The 22,703-nt window shown below is 41.7% G+C and overlaps 1 protein-coding gene and 1 pseudogene across 2 annotated transcripts in view; one reads left to right on the forward strand and one right to left on the reverse strand.

The window, feature by feature from the left end:
* THSD7B (thrombospondin type 1 domain containing 7B) overlaps positions 1-22,703 on the reverse strand; it is an 885,792-nt gene that overhangs the window by 620,008 nt on the left and 243,081 nt on the right. The gene's annotated exons all lie outside the window — the stretch shown is intronic.
* Positions 8,004-22,703, forward strand: part of LOC308249532 (procathepsin L-like) — a 31,887-nt pseudogene continuing 17,187 nt past the window's right edge. The window contains exons 1-2 of the transcript in view: positions 8,004-8,102; positions 8,225-8,295. The product of the transcript in view is annotated as a procathepsin L-like (transcript). The remainder of the gene's footprint in view (positions 8,103-8,224; positions 8,296-22,703) is intronic.

Consider the following 22,703-nt stretch of genomic DNA (forward strand, 5'->3'; position numbering starts at 1 on the left):
ATCACTAAATCTTCACAGCACACCAATCATACCCCTTTTGGAAGCTGGGACCTAGCAACGTTAAAGTATCAGTTCAAGGTCACACACTCCTGAATTGTACAGTTCCATCTACACCCACAACTTTCTGACTCACAGCCCAGACTAAACAAGGAGGCCATGCTCTTTTGACTAATATCTGAAAATATTCTGGATAAACTTAATCCAATATTTCATGTCACTACTATGAAGAGCCCCAAAGCTATGCTCCATGGAACACTTATCCCATGAGAAGCTCTACATAAACAGGATATCCTGACTAAATAATTTTGGGGATCACAACTTAGGGATATGCCCCCTCTCTTATAGCTTAGCAATGCATATTGGCCTATTAAAGGCTCCAAGAAATCCCACAATAAAACATTTCAATACTAACCAACATTTCTAAGAACCCCTAGTTCACATAATACAGGGACACTTAACAAAACACTGATTCTAATAAGGGCAATCTACAGAGATAATAAATACCAGAAGATTCTACTTTTGCCATCAGGGTAGCCAAGGAAAAATAATCCTACCTCTATATTTCTCTATGGACGATCTTCAGGAGATATAGACTTTGCCATATTATGACAAGTATGTTTACATACCTTTGAACATCTTTAAAATAGAATATTAAGTCCCAGTAAATTTTAAAATGTTAAAAAAATGGAAATAATCTAAATCTACAACAATGGGATAAGTTTTGTATTTATCCATAAGATGGGATATTTTTTAGCCATTAAAACAATGCTTATAAAGAAACTAAAAAAGGCTTCCAATATTATTCTAAGTGACAAAATAGGAAAATATTTTATATTGCCCCATTTCAATTAAATAAAATTTACACAGAAATAGGAATGAAATATTAACTAATTTTCTTTGGTTGATGGGATATGGAAAATGTATATATACATCTGTATATTTTCTATATAAGTTAATATAGAACAAAACATCAATTCTATAAGAACCAAAGTTTTATTAACCAGACTAGCTCCTATCTTTTTTCTAGGTCTGACCTTACATATGATTTCCTCTGGGGACAATCTGGGACCCCATAACTCCAATAGATGCCCTTCTTTTTAAAAATATTTTTTATTGATTTCAGAGAGGGAGAGATAAAAACTTCAATGGTGAGAATCATTGATCAGCTGCCTCCTGCACACTCCTTACTCGAGATCAAGCCAGCCACTTGGGCACATGCCCTGACAGAGAATTGAACCTTGACCTCCTGATTCATAGTTCAATGCTCAACCACTGAACCACACCAGCCGGGCTAGTAGATGCACTTCTTGAGAGCACCCATTGGATGCTGTACTCTTTCTTATTATGGCACTTATAACCTGGCATTCCATTTTCCCATTCCCTTGTTTATATACCTCCTACTACCACCCATCTCTGTCTAGCTCATCAATATAATCTCAGTGCCTACCACAGTGATAGGAATAGGATAGGCATTAAATGAAAGTTTATTGAATAACTAGAAGTTTAGGTGTTTTCTCATTTCCTGAGTGTGCTGCATAAAGTGTGGCAAAGATAATGTAATATCATTCTGAAACAACAATGAAATTCTCCCCCTTAAATGATATGTGTTTTTTTTTAAATATATTTTTATTGATATTTCACAGAGAGGAAGGGAGAGGGATAGAGAGCTAGAAACATCGATGAGAGAGAAACATCGATCAGCTGCCTCCTGCACACCTCCCACTGGGGATGTGCCCGCAACCAAGGTACGTGCCCTTGACCGGAATCGAACCTGGGACCCTTCAGTCCGCAGGCCGACGCTCTATCCACTGAGCCAAACCGGTTTCGGCAATGATATGTTTTATTAGGGCAGCTGATAACTTGTCAATAATTTAAGTTTCCTATGAAATGTTATTTCCTCCATATCCAGTGTAAAGGACAACAGGGACCCTTCCATTAGTTATATGATTTTATCAGCATGACTATCTAAGTACTATAAGGTTACATATGCCCCTATTTGAGGCCCTCAATTTGCTTTACATCCTATCTAATAAAAGAGAAACACGCAAATTGACCATACCTCAGCTATGCAAACAAGCCACGCCCACAAGCCAATCAGGAGTGAGTATGAAATTAACCCAACCAAGATGGCGGCAGCCACAGAGCTGGAGCAAGCAGGAGGCTTGGGTTGTGCCCAGCGATGGAGGAAGCCAAGCTTCCCGCCAGCCCTGGCTGGCCCTGGCCTCCGCTCAAGGCTACAAAGTTTCAATTATAGAAGATAAATAAATCCCAGATACCTGCTTCCAGCTGGCCCTGGCCTCTGATTAAGGAGGCACTGAAAAAAAAAAAAGCAAAAAAAGAGGGGCTGGGAGCTTGGGTCACAGGGGGCCATGGCCAGCCTGCAAAGAGCCATCAGCCCCTCACCCAGCCTGGCCAGGCACCCCAGCGGGACTGCCCACCCTGAAGGGGCTGTGGCCAGCCTGCAAACAGCCCTCAGCCCCTCACCAAGGGTGGCCAGGCACCCCAGAGAGGACCCCCACCCTGAAGGGGGTGTGGCCAGCCTGCAAACAGCCCTCAGCCCCTCACCAAGGGTGGCCAGGCACCCCAGAGAGGAACCCCACCCTGAAGAGGTTGTGGCCAGCCTTAAAACAGCCCTCAGCCCCTCACGCAGGCTGGCCAGGCACCCAAGCAGGACCCCCACCCTGATTGGGGACACCCTTCAGGGTAAACCAGCCGGCCCCCACCCATGCACCAGGCATCTATCCTATCTAATATAAGAGTAATATGCAAATTAACAATCACTCTGGTATACCCACAAGCCACGCCCACCAGCCAATCAGGAGCGAGTATGCAAATTAACCCAACCAAGATGGCTGCAACCACAGAGCAAACAGGAGGCTTGGGTTGCCCCCGGCGATGGAGGAAGCCAAGCTTTCTGCTCACCCTGGCCAGCCCAGGCCTCCACTCAAGGCTACAAAGTTTCAATTATAGAACATAAATAAATCCCAACAAAAATGGTGGCAGCCATGGAGGTAGAGAGAGCAGGAGGCTTGAGTTGCCCCCCGGCAATGGAGGAAGCCAAGCTTTCCACACACCCTGGCTGGCCAAGGCCTCCACTCAAGGCTACAAAGTTTCAATTATAGAAGATAAATAAATCCCAACAAAAATGGCTGCCGCCATGGAGCAAGCAGGAGTCTTAGCTCCGCTGAAGGCTACAAAGTTTCAATTATAGAAGATAAATAAATCCCAGATCCTAGGGCCTCTGCTTGGGTCGCCAGGGGGCATGGCCGGCCTGCAAACCACCACAGGCCGCCCCACGCCCCAAGGGAACCCCCACCCTGATCCAGACACCCTTCAGGGCAAAACAGCTGGCCCCCACCCATGCACCAGGCCTCTATCCTATCTAATAAAAGAGTAATATGCAGATTGACCATCACTCCAACACACAAGATGGCTGCTCCCATGTGGTCAAAGATCCTGCCCCCATGTGGACACAAGATGGCCACCACAAGATGGCCAGCAGGGGAGGGCAATTGGGAGGGACCAGGCCTGTAAGGGAGGGCAGTTGGTAGGGACCCAGGCCTGCAGGGAGAGCAGTTGGGGGGGACCAGGCCTGCAGGGGAGGGCAGTTAGGGGCAAATAGGGTGGCAGGGGAGCAGTTAGGCATCAATCAGGGTGGCAAGGGAGTGGTTAGGGGGTGATCAGGCTGGCAGGCAGAAGTGGTTAGGGGCAATCAGAAAGGCAGGCAGGTGAGCAGTTGGGAGCCAGCAGTCCTGGATTGTGAGAGGGATGTCCGACTGCCCATTTAGGCCCGATCTTAAACGGGCAGTCAGACATCCCTCAAGGGGTCCCAGATTAGAGAAGGTGTAGGCTGGGCTGAGAACAACCCTGTGCACGAATTTTGTGCACTGGGCCTCTAGTATATACTAATAAAAGGGTAATATGCTAATTAGACTGGAAGACCTTCCAGGAGACCTTTCGGACGTTCTTCTGGACAAAGCCATGGTGGGGGGCTGAGGTAGAGGTGGTTAGAGGCCAAGAGGGGAGGGCAGTTGTGGGTGATCAGGCCAGGATGGGACGGCAGTTGTGGGTGATAAAACTGGTGGGGGGCGGGGTTGTTGGGGGTAAGCAGACCAACAGGGGGGCCAGTTGGGGGCGAGCAGGCCATCAGTGGGGGTCAGTTGGAGGTGATCAGGACAGCAGGGGGGCAGTTCGGAGTGAGCAGGCCAGCAGGGGGGAAGGTGAGGGTGAGCACACTGGCACAAGGGGCAGTTAAGGGTGATCAGGCTGGCGGGGTGGGGGGCATTTGGGGGAGAGCAGGCCGGTGGCAGGGGGCAGTTGGGGGCGAGCAGACTGGCAGGCCAAGTGGTTAGGGACAATCAGGCAGGTAAGCAGGCAGGCAGGTGAGCGGTTAGGAGCCAGCAGTCCTGGATTGTGAGAGGAATGTCCGACTGCCAGTTTAGGCCCGATCCCTCTAAACTGGCAGTAGGACATCCTTCAAGTGGTCCCAGATTGGAGAGGGTACAGGCCGGGCTGAGGAACCCCCCCCCTCCCAATGCATGAATTTCATGCACTGGGCCACTAGTCCTATCTAATAAAAGGGTAATATGCAAATTAAACATCACTCCATCACAAAGATGGCGGTGCCCATAGCTGCCGGGGTGCTGGATGCTGGTGGCATCGCCCCAGCCATGAGCCTAGAGTCCCACATGCCCTGGCCCACGGAAGGAGGGAGGCCAGCCTGGGCGCGCAGGAAACTGGCATTGTTGCAAGCCAGGCTGAGGGACCCCCCCCGCCCCATGCACGCATTTCATGCATGGGGCCTCTAGTTAGAATATAATCCTCTAAATTTATGAATCCAAAACAGTGACTTGTTTTAACATCAAACTCCTACTCAGGTCCCAAACAACCATTTTAATAATGGATTCTGTTTTTAATTTAAGAGGTAATATTCTATCCAATTATCTTCAAAATTTTATGATATGGTGTATTTGTGTAGATATATGCACATATAATAACAGCAATACTAAGATTAGTTAACATTTACTGAATGTTATGTTGACTATATTTACTATGCACTAAGAATAATGCTAAGTGTGAGATATATATATATATAATTGAGGTCCAGTGCATGAAATTCGTGCGGGGGGGGGGGGGGGGAGGTCCCTCAGCCCGACCTGCACCCTCTCCAATCAGGGAGCCCTCAGGGGATGTCCTACTGATGGCTTAGGCTCGCTCCCCGTGGTTCTATGCTCTCTGCGGGGCCCGCCTGCTGCACACCGTAGCAATGGGCAAGCAGGCTGTGCTGGGTGCTGCCTGCGGGCCGCTTACCTGCTCACAGGTCACCACGGCTATGGCCAAGCAGACCCTGGTGTCTGCTGTCAAGCTGCGTGGCTGGACCTGCCTGAGGGCAAGTCTGGCTGTGCTGCCCACCCTGGAGTTGCCGATCCAGTCCTGCCTCCCTCTCTCGCCCTTGAAGCAGCCCTAGCGGCTGCTGACCAGGCCCTCCCCCGGCACAGCTGAGCAGAGGCCCCTGCCGCCCCACCCCCGACACTGTGTGCACAACCTCCTCCTGTCCAGTCAACCCTTTAAGGCTTCCTGGTTAATTAGCATATTTCTCTATTATATATATAGATAGTATCTTATTTAATCCTTACTTTGTAAGATAGATAATATGATTTTACCTTTGGATGATGAAGAAATTGAAACAACCACCTTGAGTTTACAATACCTGTCAGAGTCAGGACAATGAACCCCAGAGTACAATTTATTAATCATAGTGTCATTTCTTCTACAAATATTTATTGAGTGATTATTCTAATCAAGATATTATTCTGTGCCATGGGACTATACCAATGAAATAATAGGAAGAATCTGGGCTCATAAGGTTTTCATTTTAATCAAGATGCACGATAGACAGAAACTGAAGCACATCTATGCATGTTGCAAAGATGGCTGCAAGTCCACCAACATACGTATTTCCTCTTTCAGAGAATATATTTGTTACTGGGCAGCAATTGTTCAGGTAGGATTAAATTTATCAGCTCCCCTTGCATATAAATGTGGTCATGTGACTACTTCTTGGCAATAAAATGTTAAAGGGATCTGTGTCCCTTTTAAGCAAAGGCTTTAAAAAAATAGCTGTAGGGTGCAATTCCCTCTTAACTTTGCCTGTCTGTGACCCAAATGGACGTGATAATAATAACAAAGGCCCCAAGGAATAGAGAAACCTCCACAGGGAAGTTGCCTGAGTCCCCAAATCACTATTTGAAATAAAGACACCTGCTAGCCAGGAAGCCCTGCCCTGAACTGCTACGGAAGTGGTAAGCAATCATCTACAGGTGGAAGCCATTATACAAGAATCTATACTAATAAAAGAGAAATATGCAAATTTACTGTACCTCCGTGACACCCACCAGCCAATTAGGAGTGAGTATGTAAATTAACCCAACAAAGATGGCGGGTTAATTTGCATACATAGGCATGGAACAGCCAGGCGGGGCAGGACGCCTGCTATGAGGGGTAGGGCAGGGGGCGGACGGAGCTACAGGAGAGGCTCTCTGGCTGGAGCGAAAACTGAAGGCTCCGGCCGGAGCGAAGGCCTGGGTCCCGGGTGCCAGAGGAAAACCAGTGCCGGCAGTCAGGGGAAGGAAGGCCTATTCTTGCACGAATCTTCATGCAATGGGCTTCTATTCAATAAGTAGTAACACAAGAATAAATTCTGTGTTTCGAGTACTCACAACTGTAAGCCTACTTTTGCCGCACCCCATATTGTGAGGTCTGTTTATTATCTATCCCAAACAATATAGAACACAGTTCCATGATTTTGGTGCTGCTATGAAAATAATCTGAATATGTGGCCAAGCAGTGAGTGGCCTGGAACAGATATCACAGGCTAGAAACATGAAGACCTGCATTATGCAGTTAAAAATATCTGAGAACACTCTACCATACTGGGAAGACTGAGGAAGCACCTGCCTAGCTTATTGCTCCACTTTTTGGGTATTAGTTTGTGTCAGGTTATAGTTACTGCTTTTTCCAACATAGTATTAAAAACTAATAAGCTCAGGGGAACACTGACTGCTTAGCAAACAGAAACTAAGGGAATTGTTGAAATGGAGAAACAAATGATAAATTACCATAAATATCAGGAGATGAGAATAAAAAATGAGGACAAGTACTTATTGGAATTGTAATTTAAACATATAGACTCAGTTGGAAACAAAAATAAGATTATAGGTGTTGCTTTCCAGCTCATACATACTGTTTCAGGTGACACCATAGGCCTGGGGGTGAGAGACATGGGTTTCAGGAAGCAAAAATATAGCAGTATCAAAGTCATTTCTTTTAACATTGTTTTATTGTAATGTTGCTGAGATGCTGCAGGAACTTCACTCTAGTTTATATCAATGAGGCTGGGGTAAAGTTGCTTTCCTTACATGTTGTTTTACTTAATTTCTTAGAACCTATCAGCAATGTTAACTGAGGACATACAGTACAGGAGAAGACTGTGGATACACAACATTGATTGGAAGCAAATAGATCAAAATGCTAATAAGTTTTGAGGGTACTTTATTGCCAAAGAAACCATGAGCCTGGCCTTTAATAAGCCTTGCCCTCTCAAATCCTTTGGTCTCCCAAAGTTACATGAGCAGGAAGCAAGTTGCAAAAAAAAAAAACAAATGCACAGCCTGTAAGGAAGACATATTCCCCAACCTCACTGCAGATGTGGCCATAGAGGAAAGAAACTGAAAAAGAAAGAGCCTCTTAGAAAGCAAAGGAAAAAACCACAAAGTGTAATAAATAAGGGAGTTCCCCACAAGCAATCTAGATTTTAACTAGGAAAATTCCTTCACTGGAAAAACAGATTCACAGTCCCTGTCTCAAACATTCCATCACTGGTTTGGACTATTGACTTGATGTGTTTCCCAATTTCATATTCAAATTCTCATTCAAACTCCCTTTTTTTTGGATGGGAATGCATAATTTGTCCCTGATATACCATTTTATTTAGGGGTAGGTGAATGATAGCTAATCTTTCAATTCAGTCATCAGAACATGAGGAACGACATCTGGACCTGATGAAAAGAACTGGGAATTACTCAGAGATTCTGGAACTTGAGGTGAGCACAGTATCTGAAATGGCACCTTGTGCTGTCTCAATTAGAGAGGAAATGAGTGTCTAAAGGAGCAGCTGTAGCAGAATGTCTAATTTCCAACAAAATCTGTTTCTCTCCTTCCACAGAATATTATTATTGGTGATTATCATCTTGATGATGATGAACTCTATCACCTATTACCTCCACTTCCTTGCAGGTAGGTAAGGCCATGTGACTAGTTATCACCAAAAGAATTTGAATGTAAGTAGTATGTGCCAATTCTGGTCCAAAGATTTTAAGAAGTGAGCATGCTTTACACACACTCATTTTCGCCTTTTGTTGACATCAGACTCTAAAGAATAGCAGAGCCACAAGGTGAAAGGCATCTGAGACTCTGAATCCATACATGGAGGAGAGTTGTCTATAAACAGGAACACCTATCTTGGACTATTTCATGAACAATAAACAAATTTCTATAGAGGTAGAACCATGATACGATTTGGGGATCCATTTATTACCACCCTTACCTACCCTAAATAATCCGCATTCACAGGTGAGATTGCAAATAGGGAAGTTCTACGAAGAAAATAAGCAGGGTGATGGATTCCTGTGTCAGTAAGTTGGGGTGACTAATTGGGATAGGAATCAGGTCTCTCTCTCGAGAGGTTAAATTTTAGTTGGAAAGAGTGGAGTCTGGAAAAATCTGTGGGACAAGCATTTGAGACAAAAATTAAAACTCTTAAGTTATAAACCAATTTTATGCTTTTATGAAAGAGCAAAATGGCCTGTGTGGAAGAAGCATAGAGAGAAATAGGAGAGAGGCAGAGTTGCTGGTTTGTGAGTCTTACTGGCTTGGTGAGAAGACTGGATGGATTTTAAGTGTAACAGGAAACTTCTGAGAAGTTTTAAGCAGTTCGTATTTCTGGCTGCATGAAGAATGACTTAAGTAGGCAAGATGGAAGAATGAGATTGGACAGTAGGTTACTGCGGACTCTAAGCATGGGATGATGGTGGCTGGAAAGGTAGTGGTGTTGGTACTGAGAGGTGGACAGATTGGATTATATCTTGGAACTAGAGCTAAAAGGACTCGCCTATGAATGTTGTGGGTGAAGAAAAAAGAAAAATCCACAATACTTACATGTTTGGCCTCAAAACCTTAGTGGAGGGTGGTGTTATTTGTTGAAAGGTAGAAAATTTGGGGAACATTAAGTTGACTATGTGTGGGAGGACTAAAGAGAGAAAGAGAGAGAGGGGGGGAACTTTTAGCAGAATACCTATCCAGGTTATATATTAAATATCAACTTTTAATACAGGTGTATTAACACATGTTTCTTGCTTTCAGGTTACCTCTACTATGAGAGAGGGGTGCTTAATTTTGGAGATTTTAGAGGGACACATAAATATATCACATACCCCTTCTCCTAAGTTTAAAATTTACTGAGAGAGAAATATAAGAATCAACTGCAAGGAGGTGTAAATCACTTTTCTAGATGATGATGCTTATTAAAGCATATAAATATATAGATGGTATATCAAGGAATTGTACACTTGAAACCTATATAATTTTATTAATCGATGTTAGATCGACAAATTTAATTTTTAAAATAATATAAATTTAGACCCTCAACTATGTAGATTTGCAAATACTGCGTCCTGAATAGACACTTCTCCAAAGAGGACATACAGATGGCCAATAGACATATGAAAAAATGTCACCAGAGAGATGCAGAATGGCTATTATCAATAAGTCAACAAATGACAGTGCTGGTAAGGATGTGGAGAAAAGGGAACCCTAGTGTACTGTTGGTGAGCATGCAGACTGGTGCAGTCACTGTGGAAAACAGTATGGAGTTTCCTCAAAAATTAAAAATGTACTGTCTATGACTCAGTGAAACCACTTCTGGGAATATAGCCTAAGAATCCCCAAACACCAATTCGAAAGAATATATGCACCCCAATATTCATAGCAGTGTCATTTACAATAGGCAAGATCTGGAAATAGCCCAAGTAGATGAGTGGATAAAAAAGCTGTGGGACATTTACACAATGGAATATGTGGCCATAAAAGAAGGAAGTCTTACATTTTATGACAGCATGGATAGACCTGGAGATTATTATGCTAAGTGAAATAAGTCAGTCAAAGAAAGACAAACACTGTACCATGTGATCTCACTTATATGTGGAACATAATGAACAAAATAAACTGATGAACAAAATAGAAACAGAGGCATGGGTACATGGAACAGACTAACAGCAGCTGTCAGAGGGTGGAGGTGGAGGCTGGATGAAAGAAGGTGAAGGGATTAGCCAAAGAAAATATATGTATAGCCCATGGACATAGACAATAATGTGGTGATGGCCAGAAGAAAGGGGGAGGTGCACAAAGTGGGGGAGGAGGATGAGGGTATCTGTAATAGTGTCAACAAGTAAAATAAAGTTAAAAAAAGAAAAAGGAAAACAAATGCTAAGTCATCCCTCCTCCCTATCACAGGCAGCTCTAAACAAAAGCATGCCCACACTGTAGCAAGGTCTTTAAAGGCCTAAGGGAGAGCATAGGCCAGTTCATGATTGCTAAGAAATGGGCTGACGAGGGCTTGGGACACATGTCTAGATCTCTCTCCCAAATCCCATTCAGTTCAGTCTGCCCCAGTCTCCTGAAGAGAGTGAAGCAATGGATCAGGAATCCAGGAATGTTACCTGACATAGAAATATAAAGAAAAGGAGAAGGAGTTTGTCTCTTAAAACAAATGACTAAGGGAATGTTAGAGGCATCTGGCAGCATCTCTGCAGGACACAGTGAGGACAAATGAGGGGCTTTTCAGTGGACTGATGTCATTTCAAAGATAAGTGAACATGTTGTCAGTGGCCTTTACCTTTGCACTTTCAAACCCAGCTCTAGGAAGCCAGGAATGGATTAAAGCAAAATTGAAGTTTTACTGTATTTTAGATAGTAAAAGAAGGGACAAAAATAGAGGAAAAAAATGCCTTGTCCATTAGTTGGATTTAAAGTGAAATTCAGTTTTCCTATTTTCCAATCTCACATTGTATGGGTGGCTCATGCCCAGAGGGAAAACTTGTCACATTTCCTGCTGCTGCAAACCACCAGCTTGCAATCCATCACTGGCATCACGTCTGCTGGCTCCTGATGATTTACCGACAGAACTGATGGCTCCATCTGAGCACGCAGGTCCTGGGGCCTGACATCTTATTCTGTTTTGACTAACTATCTTCCCTGAGGGATTAAATAATAAAACTACTTCAAAAGAGTCCGCACGAAGAAAGGAAATATGCGGCACAAAATGCTGTTCTTGGCCACCAAGCTAGCTCAAAGCTCCTATTTCCCTTTAATTTTAGGTTTAATCCATGGATTTAAAAACCATTGCTCTCAGATCCTTTCTCCTTGCTTCCAGGGTCTGCCCTGCACCAGAACTACATTTCCCAGATTCCCTTCCTGCTGTGGGTTCACCCACTGCAAGGCCCTGGCACAGATCTGATGGGATGAAGGCAGGGGAAACCCTGGCAGCCACTGGATTACCTAAAGCCATTCCCTCCACAGTCCCAGCCCCTGCCTGGCAGCCAACCCCCTCCCCCACTCCCATGGCACTGGCTCCCACCAGATGAACTCTGAGAACACCCTCCTCCCATCCATTGTCCCTCCAAATCTGGGGGTGGTAGCATTTTGCAGTGGTTGCTAATTTCTGAGAGGTTCGCCATCCCCTGTTTAATTTCTCTGCTCTTCCATCCACCCTGCTAAATTCCGTCTATTGACTACAGCATATCTGACAGGGCCAAGCTGTATGGGCTTTGCTGCTGTTTGTATGCTTAAATTAAATTCTTTATACCAGGAATAGGCAAACTATAGCCCTTGGGCTCACTGCCTGTTACTATAAATAAAGTTTTATTGGAACACAGTCATGTTCAATCATTTAAGTATTAGCTATAATTGGTTTTGTGCTACAACAGCAGAGTTGTACAGTTGCAAACTCGAAAAGGGAACCTTTATGGCCCACAAACGCTAAAATATTTACTAGCTGGCCTTTCACAGAATATGTTTGCTGACTCCTGCAATGAATAAAAAGGCCCTCCATAGAGGCTCAGCTGAGTCTGTGATCATTATGGTCTAGACCAGCTCGTCAAACAGAAGCAGAGTGACCACCAGATCATTTCCAATTTTGTAGTAGCCACGTTTGAAAAAAGAACACTGGAAATTAATTTTTAAAATACATTTTATACACACCAATGTATCCTATAACCTTTTCAACATGTTACTGATATTTTTTAAAAAACTGTTGAAATATTTTACATTTTTAGTACTAAATCTTCAAAATCCAGGGTGTACTTTATACCTAAGCACATTTTATTTTGGATACTAACTCTTCATTACAAATACTTGATTTCTATGTATATTTCATAACATTTGCAGTTGAAAATGTACAGTCACACTATATACTTAGTAGTAGGAAAAGACAAAAAAATAGGAACAATACTAAATGCTGGCAAAGACTCAGAGAAACAGGCTCACTCGTATTCTGGTAGAAATACAACGTGCCACAGCCACTCTGCAAACAATATGCCAGTTTCTTATAAAACTAAACATGTAACTAACATAGGACTTTTCACTCTTGGGAATTTACTCCAGTTAAATAAAAACTTACGTTGACACAAACCTGTACACAAATGTTTATTGTAGCTTTACTCATAATGGCCCCAAACTGGAAAAACTATGTATGCCCTTCAACTGATCAATGGTTACAAAAACTGGGGCATTCATACCATAGAACATGACAAACTAAAAGTCTAACACGGGCCAAATAAATGAGGCATGTGGCCCATGGGCCGCGAGTTTGACATGCTTGTTGTAGAACATTACTTAGAAATATAAAGAAATAAACCTGTCCTGCTTCTATTCCCTGTCAGAGTACATATCTGGGTTGTGGGCTCAATCCCCAGTTGGGGTGAGCAGGAGGCAGCAAATTGCTGTTTCTCTCTCTCTCTCTCTCTCTCTCTCTCTCTCATATCAATAAAAGCATATTTTAAAAAAAGAAAAAGAAACCTACAACCATGTGGATAAACCTTAAATAAATTAAGTGAAGGAACCCAGAATCAAAAAAGATGCTTACTATATGATTCCATCTATATAGCATTCTTGGAAAGACAACATTATAGAAATGGAGAACAGATTAGTGACTGCCAGGGTCAGAGATGAAGGAATGTGTGAGTGATGTGGGTGTGACTATAAACATATAAAAGGACACCATGAGGGATCCTTGTGGTGATGAAAATGTTCTAAATCTGTCAAATCAGTATCCCAGTTGTGATCTTATGCTATCATTTTATAAAATGTTATCATTGGAGAAACTGGATAAAGGATACATGGGATTTCTGTCCTATTTCTTACAACTGCATTTAAATTTGCAAAAGGAAAATTTTAATAAAAGTAGATGCACATAACCAAAGTTTTTCCAATAACTGAAAGTTTTCTAATAACTGAACAAAATGTTTTTAATTTTTAAAAATTAATCAAACTTTAAAAAATTAAAAATTTAATCCTTAGTTGCCCTGGCCACAGTTCAAGTATTCAATAGCCACATGCAGCGAGAGGCTGAAGCATTCACAGTGACTCTGGACCCTCTTTTTGGGCTAGAATGGCTAAACCACAGCCACATTTGAGCCATTAGATAGGAAAATGGCCACCCAACACTCCCAGAAAGCATACTTCATGCAGAGAAACACACATTTTCAGTCTAAAACTCTGCAATTCCAAAAAAGGTAGTAAAACCTTCATGGTATTAAAAATTAACCAATTGTGACAAACTGCTTATAGAGATGCACTGTTCTCTAGACAGTTCGTCAGCCAGCTAACAAGATGTTGTCTCCCCGATAAGATATACATTGCCTCCTTAAACTCCCTTATTTAAAAAGAATGAATAAAATATAAGAGAATGTTGTTTTAGATTACAGCTTTCCCACTGACCCTATATCTTCATGAACAATGGCATTTAGTATGATGAGTGGTGATGGCAATATTCACAATAGAGAAGCTAGTGCTCTACTCAGAAGGCTCCCCTCTTTGACGAGCTGACAAATGAAACCGGAAGATGTAATGAAATTGTGGCTCCTCCAGGCACTGGTTGCCTGCCATACAGAAGGGCCATGGAGGCAGGTGGGAGCTGTTAAAAGAGCGCTGGAGAGAAGTGTGCAGGGTTTGACAGTTCTGCTCTTCTTGGAGACTGTTGTGATTAGGTTCTCCATGAAATAACAGTTGCGGGTAGAGGTGGGGGTGGCTGGCACAGCTCAACGTTCAGTGCTGCTTACATGTGGTTTCCATGGGTGGGGACTTGTGCAAAGTAGCTTTTTTGAATGGACAGCCATTGGATCACATTGGGAGAAACTCAGCAGGAACAATTTTCTAAAGGGATTGCTGTGGTTTAGCAGTTCTGGAAAGAAGTCAAGGCCAGCCGCTCAGTCTAGCACTCAAGGCCCTCCACCATCTGGAGCCTTGTGCCTGCTGACTTCATGTGCCTCCATCCTTCGCTCACACTGGTCTACCTGCTTCCTTCAGAAAAAAGCCTGATTAAGTTATATCTTTGCCTGCAGTGACACCTGTCTCATCTCCTTTAATTAGGGTCTTAGTCCTCCTTTAAAGTCCAGGTAAAACCTCATCTCCTGGGAATCCAACCCAGCCATACATGATCTATAGGATCATCTATAGGATTCCCAGAGCTAGTAATAACATCTGCCTTTCATTGGGCAACTGTGTGCTCCCAGATCTCTGCCTGGCATGTTCATGTTCCCCAACTTAATCCTCACAAACCTATTAGACATGAATTATTGCCTCCATTTTACAGACAACTTAAGATGGGAGCTATTAAGTTTCTAGCCTAAGCTCACATAGTGGGTACCAATCAGAACCACAATTCAAACTAAATATATTTTTTTCTGTCTCTAAGCCCTGTGCTGTTATCCCTGTACTATTTATTCCATTAACTCAGGACACAGTCATTTAATCAGATCACATTTATGGAGCTTCTGAGAGATGCTGGGCACTGAGCTAAACTCTAAGGACACAACACAAATTAAAAGCATTTACAATACAATCATATAAGTGCATTTGGTAATACATGTACAAAGAATTATAAGGTATCACAGAAATATGGCACTTACGGTGGGTTTGCAAGATGTATGAAAGTTTACCAGGTGGAATGGGCCTGGTCAAAAGCACGGCATGGGGTGGGAGAGTGCAGGGGGATATAGTGGAGACAGAGGAAATGCATGTGCAAAGGCAAATAATTATAAGTCCACAGTGATGAAAATAGTTCAGGAGCATGCTAGAAACCTAGCCCAGGACAGCTTGTAAGGGTGTGCTTTGTCACATGTAGGAGTTGGATTTTTAAGCAGAAGATGATCAGGTCACATGGGCACCTCTTTTATTTACAGTATTCACCAAATATATACTGAGGACCAAGCATTGTTTTCCAATTGAAGACATACTAGTAAGTAAAAGTTGAATGGTGGAGAGAATCAAATAGTCCAACAATTTCAGAAAAAAACATGGTAACTCCTGGACAGAGGTATGTGTAAAGTAATATGGAGCACAGAGGATGGGCCACTGGTTAGAATGGCAGGAGGTGGCTGGAGGATGAACTGGAGGGTATTAGAAGGGGAATAAAATGAGAGAATTGAAACTGCAATGAAAACATACTTGAGACTTACTACCTCATAGAAATGATTAAAATATTTATTAACTTACCAGAATGGGCATGGAAACAAGGAAGAAGAGAAGGAAGGATAGGATTGTGACTAAAACCTTTAGCCCATAGTGCAGCCGTGGGCAAACTATGGCCCGCGGGCCGGATCCGGCCCGTTCGGCTGTTCTATCCGGCCCGCGGAGCCGAAAGAGCGGAGGGTTCTCTTGCTCTTCCCTCCGCTCCTTCACCAGCAGCAGTGTTAACATGGCAACGTCGTCGGGAAACACGGCCCCAGCTCCTTCTTCTGAGTGGGCGGATTTATATCCGCCCATTCAGTAGAAGGAACAACCTCTCAATCTTCCAGAGGCTCCTTGTAATGCCCGCGGACGCGTCCCCCGACATCACCCTGGGAATGCGTAGACACGTTATCGTGGTGATGTAGGGAGACACGCCCCTGGAGAGCACAGTATCAGAGCATTAGCTAAAAAGGAGACCAACAACACTGTTCCCACTGAAGTTGATGTTTTAAAGACCAAAAACCTTTCAACCCAGTCTACATTGCCATCTACATCTACGTCCCGGGCATAATTTGGAAGTTGCACTAAAGAAAATGTTTAATTTACTCTTTACACATTTTGTTCTTTTCTATTTGTTTTAGTTTTAAGTTATTTTATTATATTTAAGTTTAATTTGAAAGGCTTTTGTACCTTTCCTTTGTTAGGCAATTTTATTTTGCCTTTGCTATCTTCAATATAAGGTATGTTATTGTGCTATGATTCCTCCATTTTTTGAAGTTTCAAATTATAATAATTAGTGTTTACATTCTTCTTGTTAAAATGTTTGAAATGAATAAAACTATTGAAATTAAAAAAAAAAGACCGTACCCTTTTATGTAATGATGTTTACTTTGAATTTATATTAGTTCACACAAACACTCCATCCATGCTTTTGTTCCGGCCCTCCAGTCCAGTTTAAGGACCCATTGTGGCCCTCGAGTCAAAAAGTTTGCCCACCCCTGCCATAGTGTTTATGGGATAGAAGGTTTTCGGAACAGAAAAATCAGTGTTTTTGCAGAGAAAACAGGTCTGCATTCAGTTTTGTACACAATATGATAATTCACAGAGGATTTAAAAGAAAGACAATAATGGAAACAAGACAAAAAAATCCCAGATAATAATAGCATAATTTTGATATTTTTATCAAAGCTATGATACTATTACTTGCCAAAAATGGTAAATAACACTTGCCAAAAGTGGTAAATATTTATCAACAGAGAACATGTGAGCTTACTAACATAATAAATCCATTGTGTTTGTTTTTTTGCTCCAAAGGTGTCTTCCACAATGCGAAGTGAATATCCTGCGGATTTGGCACATGCACTTATAAAATTCACAATGAAGTTTCCAAGAAGCTATATTTTGTTTGGCGATGGCATCACTCTGAGAGCATCAATGTGTGCTTGGGAATCCTTGTGTTTTCCCCAGTTTTTCAATATTTTTAGTATAGCTATGTAAACTTACAGAGTGTAAGTTTGTTTCCTGTACTTCTATTATGCTCATTTAAGTTTGTTTTTTTTTTTATCTGCTATCATTTTTGAAACCTTATTATCAACCAATAAATCATTGCTTTAAAATCTTAAAAATGTTCCTAGGCCTATGTGGAAACATAAAAAGAAGTAAGTATATTTTGTTATCTTGTTTTACAATATTTTCCAATTTTTTAAAAAAGTTTTCTAAAGTTTAATTTTTTTTTGTTTTTTAAATTAATAGTTTTAATTTAATATTTAATCTAATCTAAAACAAAATTTACTTATAATGCATTTTCATTATATTTAAGGATAAATTGTTGGGTTTTATTTTTTATTTTTTTCCCTTTTTATTGAATTTTTTAGGTTAACACTGCGTAATAAATTATACAGGTTTCAGGTGCACAATCCCACAATATATCATCTGTACATGGTATTGAGTGTTCACCACCCCAAGTCAAGTCTCCTTCCATCACCATTTATCCCTCTTGTACCCTCCTCCACCTCTCCCTCTACCCCTGACAGTCACCACACTGCTGTCTATTGACCATGAGTGTTTTCCCTCTTTTTTAAAATTTTTTGCTCAATCCCTCCACATGCCCCCAATTCCCAAACCCTCCCCCCACAACAGCTGTCAGCCTGCTTTCTATCTATGAGTCTGTCTCTATTTTGTTTGTTAGTTCATCTCGTTCATTAGATTCCACATATGAGTGATATCATATTGTACTTGAAATTGTTGGTTTTTCTCAGCTCATGGCAGCATCAATGTATGTCTAAAGATGCCGAAAAAGATTGGAGTTCTTGGCTGCAAAAAAGGGAAGGATCTACTCCAAAGAAAGTTAAAATGTAAATAAAACCTAAAGTGTCTTATCCTCAGTCCCATAGAAAACAATTTGCCTTATCACATCTTATACAACAGGACCTTTGGAAATATATTTACAGTGGTGCAAGCTGAGGCTCTGCATTGATTTTGAATCCAAATGTTCAGAATCTGAGAAAGAGGAATTGGATATTACTTTTTGATGAGACCTTCAAAAGTTAAAATGATTTTGTGCAACGTTCAAACTAGAAATGAAAAAGCCAGGGAAGAGTCTCATAGGGCAAGCTATTAGCTGGAGAAGGTCCGTGACAGCAAGGGACTACCGAAGGCTGTAGGATTGGCAGGGCATAAGGGAGGCCCAGACAACCAGGAGTTTGAAAATCAGGGATCTACACTCCAGCTAAAGGATTGGTTCCACTTGACAGTCTGTTTCACACATCAGTGTTTGCCATTTCCAACCCAAATATTGCCCTGACATTGATCAGTGGCACTGCCCCTAGGATGACTTGAAGACCCAGTCACCACACCTGTACTTCCATGTCCTGCCTCCTTTACACTCACACAAGCAGCTGCTCACCCACGCCCCCCTCTGCTCCTCTCCTCAAGGCTGTGCTGGCAGTCCTTTTCCTCCTATTCTCTCAAAGCTACATGTCTCTCTTCCAATTTCTTCCCCAAATTGGTTCCATCCCTACTAATAATTAAGTTATTCTTAGAAAGAGAGAAAGGAAGGAAGAAAGAAAGAAAGAAAGAAAGAAAGAAAGAAAGAAAGAAAGGAAGGAAGGAAGGAAGGAAGGAAGGAAGGAAGGAAGGAAGGAAGGAAGGAAGGAAGAGAAAGAAAGAGAAGAAAGAAAGAAAGAAAGAAAGAAAGAAAGAAAGAAAGAAAGAAAGAAAGAAAGAAAGAAAGAAAGAAAGAAAGAAAGGAGAAAGAAAGAAAGAAAGAAAGAAAGAAAGAAAGAAAGAAAGAAAGAAAGAAAGAAAGAGCTAGAGAAAGAGAACACAGAGCCACTTCTTTCAGTTTTAGTTTTGCCTCAAGTTAATATTCCATCTTATTTTTGGTTTTGTTTCCTTTCTGGTTAAGAATAGTGAATACATACTACAGGCCCACAGTTTCTCATCCACAGTGCTAACATGCATAAAGCTGTAAAACAAAACAAAACAAAACCAACATTATTTTGTAACTCATTTGAGGGCAAAACCTGATCTTCTAATTTGGCAGTAAATTCTGATAAAAACTGACACTTGGAGTGAATGGGCTTATGTATCGCTGAGGAAACGTCAACTATGATTGATTCTAGTGCATTGGGAGGCCATGTAGCAAAGTCTGTGAGCACTATGTTACATTTTTAAACAACTGTATGTTGAAAAGCATCTGGCCTCAAGTACTTTGGGTAAAAGATTGTACACCTATACTACCTTTCATATCAATCTCAATATTTAGGAGGAATCACAAAAGTACTTACACTTCGTCTTTGATTAATGCAGAGGTTGATATGAAACATGAGTAGTTTCCGACTTCAGTTTGTCCACAGGACTGAGGTCTAATCCACCCTACAAAACTACATTAAGGTGCATTAACATGTCTAGACACTTTTCATATACCATTTAATATTCTCAGAGAATGGATTCTGGTCTAAGTATGAAGCATCGTCTTAATGAAATAAACCTTGATAATTCCCATGAGAATCAAACAATAGATATAATGAGAAAATAGCTACAGCCACACACCCTGCCAGGAGCCTTGTAGAGCTGTTTTCACAGAAAGGTGTGTGCAACGCGGATGTCGATGTTTGTCCAACTTACCAAGTACATGCCCTGTCATTGGAACTGAGGTCAAAATTGCAGCTTTCTGAAAGATGTAGTTGGAGAGAGATGGTGACAGTTGACATTTATCAAACATATCTACTGAAGTCTACTGGATACTATTTTCTTATGTACCCCAAACTCTCCTGTTTATTGTTATTGTTTTACTTCAGAAAGTAAAAGTACCTTTTTATTACTAGTTGGTTAGGAAAGCTCTCATGGGTTTCCTTTATCTAATTATTCATCTGACAACCTTCCATCAGTCTTTGGAAGGGAAACAATAGTGGAGGTGAGGCTGCAGGCTCTGAGGTCAGGCTGGCTGGGCTGAAATCTTCTCTGTGACTCAAAGTCCTGGCTGAACCTCTCTGAGCCTTTGAGCCCTCATAAAGGAGATTATTACAAAGGGTAATAATGTAAAGTCCTCATTATTAAGGATCCCTCATAAAGCATTTAGCACCACATCTGATGCACAAAAATGTTAGTAGCAGGATGTGAACATTCAAGCTCTTTTACTATACAAATTTAATTGTTTTGCTTTACCATTCACTGCTTCACTAGATGAAAGAAACACAAATATTTCCACTTCTCTTCATCTCCTGGGAGATTTTAACGATTAAGCCCTCCCTGCTCTCAAGAAATGGGAAACTAATTTTTGTGTCGCACTAGTTCACGTTCTATAATTTATAGGTCATCAAAGTCTACTTTTGAAAGAAAATAAAGTGGTGGTGTTTAGAATAGGAAGCAAGGAAAAAGTGGCTTACATGAGCTTTGAGGGAGGCCGAGGACTGATCTCGGAGGACCCATCACTTTGAATGACTCTGATGCTCTGAGCAGGGCAGTTCACAGCTGAGTCAGTGCAGCCCTGGTGGTCATGACCACGAAGATCAGGGAGAAGATGAAGAAGAGGCCAATGCTGAGCAGCCTGGACAGGGAGTTGCAAAGGTGAACCAGAGAAGCTTGGAGCAAAGCATGAAAGAACTAGACATGCCGTCAATATATGTGTACTTGTGTGTCTGAGTGGGCGATTGATAAATTAATGAGGACTTTACATGGAAATTAATTAGGGAATATAATATAATCTATCTCTTCCTTATTGGACATAGTATAGGGTATTGTGATGAACTAAATGTCTGTGTCTCTCCAAAATTAATATGTTGAGGCCTGATTCTTCAATATAATGGTATTAATGAGTGGAGCCTTTGGGAGGTAATTAGGGTTCAATTAGGTCATAGGGTGAGGTCTTCATGATGGGATCAGTGCCTTTAGAAGAAGACACCGAAGAGTACTGGTATTCTCATTCTCTCTCTCTCTCTTTATCTCTCTCCCCTTCCCTACCTCCCATCTCCCAGCCATTTGAAGGTATAGACAGAAAGACAGAAGGCAGCCACTAGCCAGTATTAGGGCCCTCACCAGTACCCCAACAAACATGCTGGCACACTGTTCTCAGACATCCCAGCCTCCAGAACTATGAGAAAGAAATACCTATTGTTTGAGCCACCCAGACTCTGGGAATTTTTAAATAGCAGCCCGATCTGACTAAGGCATTTACTTCCCCTGACCCCCCCCCCCCCCGCCCACTTTATTGTTGAAAGTATCACAGACATCCCCTTTTTTGTTTGTTTTTCCCCACTGACCCCCTCTACCCCACAACCACCCCTCCATGGCCTTCACCACTTTATTGTTTGTGTCCATATATGCATATAAGTTAACCACTCTTCAACCCCCTAACCCCGTCTTCCCTCTGAGATTCATCAGTCTGTTTTATACGTCTATGTCTCTGGCTCTATTTTGTTCATCAGTTTATTTTGTTCATTACATTCCACATTTGAGTGATATCATGTGATACTTGTCTTACTCTGACTGGCTTAATACTTGGCATAATACTCTGGCATAATACTCTGCAGGTATATTCATGCTGTTGTAAATGGTAAGAATTATTTCTTTTTTACAGCTGCGTAGTATTCCATTGTGTAGATGTACCACAGCTTTTTATCCACTCATCTGTTGATGGGCACTTGGACTGTTTCCAAATCTTAGCTACTGTAAATTGTGCTGCTATGAACTTAGGGGTGCGTATATCCTTTCAGATTGGTGTTCCTGGTTTCTTAGGATATATTCCTAGGAGTGGGATCACTGGGTCAAATGGAAGTTCCATTTTTAAAGTTTTGAGGAAACTTAATGCTGTTTTTTTCATGGTGGCTGCACCAGTCTGCAATTCCCACAAGCTGTGTACTAGGGTTCCCTTTTCTCCACATCCTCACCAGCACTTGTCATTTGTTGATGATAGCCCTTCTGACAGGTGTGAGGTGATATCTCATTGTCATTTTAATTTGTATCTCTCAGATGATTAGTGACTTTGAGCAGGTTTTTATATGTCTCTTGGCCTTCTGTATGTCCACTTAAAGTCCTTTGCCAATTTTTTTAATTGGATCCTTTGTCTTCCTTTTGTTAAGTTGTATGAGTTTCTTAGATATTTTGGAAATTAACCCCTTATCAGATATGTCATTGGCAAATATGTTCTCCCATGCAGTGGGCTCTCTTGTTAATTTGTGGATGATTTCTTTTGCTGTGCAGAAATTTTTTTTTATGTAGTCCCATTTGTTTGTTTGTTCTACTTAGTTTTCTTTTCCCTAGGAGATATATCTGCAAACATATTGTTATGAGAGATGTCTGAGATTTTGCTGCCTATGGCTTCTTCTAAGATTTTTATGATTTCACAACTTACATTTAAGTCTTTTATCCATTTTGAGTTTATTCTTGTGTGTGATGTAAGTTGGTGGTCAAGGCATTTA

The sequence above is a fragment of the Plecotus auritus genome, assembly GCF_963455305.1.
Source record: "Plecotus auritus genome assembly, chromosome: 5".
Lineage (NCBI taxonomy): Eukaryota > Metazoa > Chordata > Mammalia > Chiroptera > Vespertilionidae > Plecotus > Plecotus auritus.